Source organism: Crocodylus porosus, unplaced genomic scaffold (assembly GCF_001723895.1).
Source record: "Crocodylus porosus isolate Cpor-Errol unplaced genomic scaffold, CroPor_comp1, whole genome shotgun sequence".
Taxonomy (NCBI): domain Eukaryota; kingdom Metazoa; phylum Chordata; order Crocodylia; family Crocodylidae; genus Crocodylus; species Crocodylus porosus.
The window spans coordinates 13,285,359-13,291,848 of NW_017728931.1; the positions used below are offsets into that span (position 1 = coordinate 13,285,359).

Below are 6,490 nucleotides of genomic sequence, written 5' to 3' on the forward strand. Positions count from 1 at the left end.
GCACCTACACTGAACACCTTCAAGAGTAAATTGGATGCTTATCTTGCTGGGATCCTATGACCCCAGCTGACTTTCTGCCCTTTGGGCAGGGGGCTGGACTCGATCTCCCAAGGTCCCTTCCAGCCCTAATGTCTATGAAATCTATGAAAAAAATTTAACTCAGCTGGTTTGGGGGAAGAAGAAAAAGAAAGAAAAGGTTGCAGATTTGGCACTAGAAGAAGTCAAAGCTAAAAACAAATAGGATAGTATAAGCCAGAGGGTCCACACTTTATTTTAATAAATGCTACTTAAAATAAATTAAATGGAAGTGAATCTGTGCCAGATACAGCTGCATACCCCAACAGGAGCTTGGATTCCCACACAAAGTAAAAGCAAATACTTCCAGGTCTTGCAGCTATTTTTGAGGGCCCTACTTCTGAGACCATGAGAAATTATTGTCATTACTTTACTAGTGCAGAAAAGTCTTGATCACCACATTTTTTTTTTATGGCAGCACAAATGCTGAGCAAATCGATGACTATACCCTTTGCTGTGCCACTTGCAAGGGAAAGGAAAAAACCCAATGGTGCAACAAAAAGGTGGTAATAGACTTGGCTACTTTTTTGCAATGAATGTTTATTACCTGCGTGGAAGAAGAGCACAAGCAGCTTGAGCTGCTTGCAGCCTTCTGCCACCCTGCTTAGAAGCACCCCGAGATTCTCTGGGTTTCTTGCCTGACCAGGCTCATCGTGGCACAGCTCATCAGCTTCATTTAACAATTGGCTAGAAATAGACACGAGATGAGAATGGTCAGCACCACAAGCCAGACCACTGAAAACAAACAAGACACTATTTAATGTGAAGCTGGCAGATTCAGTTCAAAACTTCTGTTACTACGGTTTAGGCATTTAACCCCCATACTCAAAGATTCATGCTGTGACCAAGACCCAGACTCTGGGTGGGCAGAGGCATAATGAGCAGTTTCTTCACCCTGGATGACAACTGCAGCTGGGTTAGCTATGGCAGAGGCTACCATTTTTGCACCCTATCAGAACTGGTGCTTGGGTTGCCCACTCCTAATTATACTACTGTTTGTGGATAAGCACACACATAGCACTTTCCTAATCCAGAAAGCCAGAGTTTCAGACCCCATGCAAGTCTAACTATCTCAGCCTATGTGAGGGTCTCAAAGAGGAGCACTGATACTTCCAAGGAAAGAGAGAAGATAGCCTGAAGCACTGCAAATGTCAGGGTGCTAAGTCTGAAATTCAACAGGCTCTCAAATTCCACTCAGTTGTCACTTGAAAGTGAGCAGACACCAGTCTCCATCATTAGCAGCCCTATTGCACCTGAAATTTAGTTTATGGGCTTGGCCATAAGTACCTCAATCTGACAAGTGCCAAACTGTTTAAACCCCACCAGGATTCACACAGTAGGTGTTCCTTCATCTCTTACCTACAGGGCTTTCCCTAGTGGGTGTTCTCAGAGTACATCTAATAGATTCTCTTCAGAGCAGATGGCCAGAAATGCTGATAGCAACCTAGAAGGCTAACCTGGCTGACTGATTTCCATGAGAGAGATAGGTGTGGTTTGGGGTTTTAATGTTCAATCCCCCTTTCTGGCTCTAGCCTGTAGGAGATGAAAGACCTGCTTACCCTGCAGCTATACTGTTCCCAGACATGGCACACTCAAACACACTGTGCAGCTACAAGCAGCATCCATCCTAGACCAGCAACAACACAAGCATGTCCATACAGCACTGTGGCTGGACTAATTGGCACCCTCAGTAACAATGATTAGCCCCTGCAAAGCACTGCATAAACCATAAATAACGTAACTGTTTAAGAGATACTTCATACCTAGTAGCATGACATGCTTGAATCTGCCACTGCTAGAAATGGTAAATTTGCCATGTAGATTTGGCATAAATCAGCGGAGCTTCGACATTTTGAAAATTCAGTCAGGGAGCAGTCCAAAGACTAAGTAACATGCAGCTAACAGCATTAGTTTGCCCTAAAGGCGAATACAATAATATGTAATGAAAGCACCCCAAACCAAATAAACACCAACCTCTGACTCCTATGCAGAGCCCAGACTCATAGTCCTAACTGGCACACTGCATCTCTATTCTCCTCTTAGCCCCTTCTAAAATAGAACTCTCTCTCTTGTCATTTTTTATGGATTAAATAACCTGTTTTGAAATCAGAAGGCACAAATAAAAGAAAAAGGGAAAAAATAATTTTTTCCATGGGGAGAGTAGCTAGAGGGCTCATGAAGGACTGGGCCACCTACTGGGAACAGAAAATGCTACTTCCAAATAGAACTGAAGATCAGTGAGAAAGGAGGCCAGGGAGTTACTGAGAAGTCATGCTGCTCACTCCTGCTTCCTGGCTGTTTCTTACTCCTGCTGTCAACACCTGGATGCCTCCAATCCACATTATCTATGTCCACCTTCCCCCGTTCCCTTTAACTATACATTTCCTAATGCTCAGGGTTGCCAATTATCCATAAATTTATGGAGAGACCAGAAAAAACAAGCTTAAAAACATCTGCCTATAAAGTCCATAAACAAACAAACAAAATCCATAAAAACATTAAGTAACCAGAGCTTAACTAAAGCTCCTTTTATGAATAAGGCTGTAGGTAAAAGGACTGACAGAGCACTACAGTACCACCTTGTGTCTGAACAGTAGCACTGCACCCTTCAGGAAGCAACTTTCAGGGTTCTGTAGCCCCTTCTCTAGGTCAACTCACAGGTAGGCAGACCCTGGTCCTTCTTCAGGAGTCTGTGCTAAGATCAGGGAAAGCGGGGGGAAGCATAGTGCAGAGTAGTACATTCAAGGCTGTCAGGGTATGTGGGTAAGGGATCCCTGGGGTAGGGGAAACAAATGTAAAACCACTGCCAGTCAGGTAGGGTTGCCAACTCAAAGTTGTTTTTTTTTTTTAATTGACGATCTGCAAACTTTTCATTGACAACCAAACTTTTTTACCATGTTTGGTGCCAAACCCAAAGTTTGAATCTGCCCCTTGTCCAGAGCCTATCAGGAGGGTTATATTTACTTTATGCAGAGTTGAATATGCCAAGCTAAACCTACCCATTTCTACATCAGCAGTTTAGAGTACAGGATTAAACTCAGCATATTTTAAAAATGCACCTTTTCCTGCCTAATTTAGGCAAACCCTACATGAGAGGGGGTAGGGAAAGACAGTAGCAAACCTGAGTTGTCAGAGACTAGGATCCGGCAGCTCATTATAGAAGCAGCAGGGTAGATAGCTGAGCAGAACAGATGAGTTGTCACACCTGTTGAAGCTGGTGGCAGGTTACATCTCTTTGCACATAACATGAACATTTTAAACATAGCCTGCCTGAACTATTATTGGAGTACTGAATGTGGGAGGAGGGTGAAATCCAAATTCATGAAAGCAGGGCAACATTTCAAATATTGTTTCTATTTAAAGGGGGGGAAAAAACCCCAAACACACCCCAAAAACAAAAACCACCAAACACAAAAAAGCTTATTTACACAGAAAAACAAACAAACCCATGGAGAGCTATTGTGTTAGTTCGGCAGGCTAAATTGCATCATTAAAGCTATGAACCAGAACAAATTTAGCCTTACAAATTTCAATTCAGCTTTAACTAAATAGTAACTATGCTACTGTATCAGACATTTCTGTTACATAAACACATGCACACCAACTGAAGCAACTTATCTCTAACCAACACATGGCTTCAGCAGAATACATAATGATATTTCATATTTAATTGTTTCAAATCAGTAAGAGCCACAGTGATACACACTGGCATCATAACTAACACTGAATCAACTCTGGAGGTGGAGATGAAGAATCTAGAGTACACATATGTGCAATAAACTGCAAAGAGATGCTAAGACCTATGACTCCAGAATTAAAAACTCCTTTAAAAGCCAAAACTAAAACCCACTGCATCTGTGATGCTTTGGGCTCCCCCCCACAAAAAAACCCCATACACTTGATCACCTGCTTCATAGAAAATCAAAAGTTGGAAGGGACCTCAGGAGGTCACCTAATTCTAGTCCAGTGTTTCACAACCTGTGGGTTGTGACCCAAAAGTGGATCACAAGAATATATAAAAAGGTTATGGACAAACTTTAAAAAAAGAAAATGGATCAGTCTTTAAAAAGTGGATTCTCCTTTGAAGGAGAGAAAAAAAAAAGTGGGAAACTGCAGGTTGACCCTTGCAGGCTAGCAGAGTTCCAGTCTGCAAGGGGCTGCTTGGGGTTGAGGGGAGCAGGAAGACGACAATCAGGCAGGGGATGCTGCGTGCATGTGCAAGCCAGGCAGCATGAAGAACAGCTCCCCGCAGGTAAGTCTAGTCTGTGGGGTGGAGAAGTGGGGAAGGGTGGCAAAGACAATGTGTCAGGGGGCAAGGTGGACAAGCAACACTGCCTGTCATCTCACCTCCTCTGGGGTAGAGATGCAGCCTGAGGGGAGGGGCAGTGGGGGCAGCCAGGCCACGGTGATGGAATAGTGCCACAGTCCAGTGCATGAGTAGCTGGTGGTATAAAAAGGTGAGGGTAGCACGGGATCCCACCCATTCATTACTCCTTGCGCCGCTGGCAGCATGGCTGGCACAAGTATTCTGGCAGAAGTGGCAGCAATGAGTCTCACTGCCCCACTCTGCCCTCCTGTGCTTAGTCCTGCCCACTGAGCTGCAGAGGAAGCTGGCTGGACAAGCAGAGGCAGCAGTTTGCAGCATGTACCTGCTGTGAGTGCACAAATCTGGGGGGCAAGGGGGGCAGGCATGTGCCCCCCCTTCCCCCTACCCCACACACCGGGAGACAGGGCCAGGTGCAGTGGGTTGAGAGTCAAGGACACTGGCAGAGCCAGGGGACTGTTTTCTACTTGAAATGTTTACTGGGTCAGGACTGGCCATCAATATTTACAGATGGGTCCTGGTATAAAACAGGCTGAGAACCACTGGTCTAGTCCAACCTCTGCTCAATGCATAGTCATCTCCAGCTAGACCATCCCAGTCAGGGCTTAGTTACACTGAGCCTTAAAAACATCCAAGAATCCTCTTCAGATAACCTGTTCCAAAGCTTCACCATCCTCCTCATGAGTGTTTTTCCTCTTTGACCCTCCTCTTAGAGATTAAAAACCTAAACAACCAGGCTTGTCAAATGAGCCAGTGGCCAAACATAGTATTAAAAACACATATCAATTTTTAAAATTGTTTTTAATTGCTTTTCCAGCATACCGAAGGCCTGTCAGGCTATGACAACACTGCAATCCTCTTCCTCAATGAAGAGATGAGATCACTCCGTTCACCATGCAACAGTATGGAGCAATAGCTATTCAGCTTTATTGCTTCCTATAGCAAAGATCAGGATCGATCATCTGCTCCTCCCCAGCTATAGTATTAGAAGGTGGAGGAGGGATGCACACTTCACATATGCTGCACTGCATCCTGGTGCTGCTTCAGAAGTCCTGTGTGAAACTATAGAGAAGCAGCCGCCTCCATGCTCTGGAAGGTTGAGGAGAGGCTCAGGCTTCTGATGCGTTAGGTCCCAGCCGCCAGAACTGGGGCTGTATCTTTGCTGGGGCTGTATGTTCACTGGGGCTGGGTTGTAAGGCTCAAGTGCCAGGCGCATCAGGTCCCCACTGCCACAGTTGGGGCTGCATCTTTACTGGGGCTGGGATGCAACGGATGCACTAGGTCCCTGCTCCAAAATTGGGGCTGCATCCTTGCCAGAGCTCCATTATTTCTGGGAACCACAAAAGTTGCAAGGAAACATCTCGGCACAAGTGGTGACGGCAGGACTCTAGCCACCCTTCCTTGGAAAGACTGAAAACCTAGAGAGCCAGGCCCAGCCTTGTTTTGTGCCTGCTCCTGACATGCTTAATGAGGAAAAAAGAAAGGAAAACGAGTGGCAGGGGGAAGAAGCGCATGAAAAAGAAACCTCAGAGGGGATCCACCCGTTTGCTCGTGCACTGGGCATGCGGGGAAGCCGCTCCTCCCCGGGAAGGGAGCGGGGACGCGGCCGCCGGGGCTGCACTTCAGGCCAAACTGTGCCGAGGGGAGGCCGGATGCTGCGCAGGGCGGGAGAAGAGCGGCGTGTCCCCGACCCCCTGAGGCAGGGGCAGAGCCAGCATCGCCCGCCCCCGCGCCCTTGACTCCCGCCGCCGCCTCTTACCTTCCTCTGACAGCAGGAGGGAGCGGGAATCCCCAGTCCCGGCTCCGGCTCCCTGCCCCGCCGCCGCCCGGCCCGCCCCGGAGCCCGCTGCAGCCCCTCCCTCCGGCGGCACGCGCCGGCCTCGCACAAAGGCTCCCGCGCCCGGGCAGGAGGCGATGCTGTCCGCCTTACCCAGAGCATGGAGCTGCCGGGCCGGTCGCGGCGCCTGGCGGCGGGCTCCCCCCGCCCCCCGGGAAGTTGAGAAGCAAGGCGGGAGGGAGGGAGCTGCAGCTGCGGTTGCCTCGCCTCGCCGCGCCTGGCCAGCTTAGCAGCGCCTCCCTGGTTCCTTCTTC

General features: G+C 47.8%; 1 protein-coding gene across 3 annotated transcripts in view; it reads right to left on the bottom strand.

Annotated features, from left to right (window-relative positions):
- Positions 1–6,484, bottom strand: part of FAR2 (fatty acyl-CoA reductase 2) — a 218,404-nt gene extending 211,920 nt beyond the window's left edge. For 2 of the 3 annotated variants that reach the window (XM_019544233.1, XM_019544234.1), the window contains exon 1: positions 6,330–6,484. The gene's annotated coding sequence lies outside the window, so the exon portion shown is untranslated. Of the gene's footprint in view, positions 1–6,158; positions 6,220–6,329 lie in introns of those variants that run through there. The other variant, XM_019544235.1, reaches the window with a different exon arrangement.
- Positions 6,485–6,490: the final 6 nt, after the last annotated feature.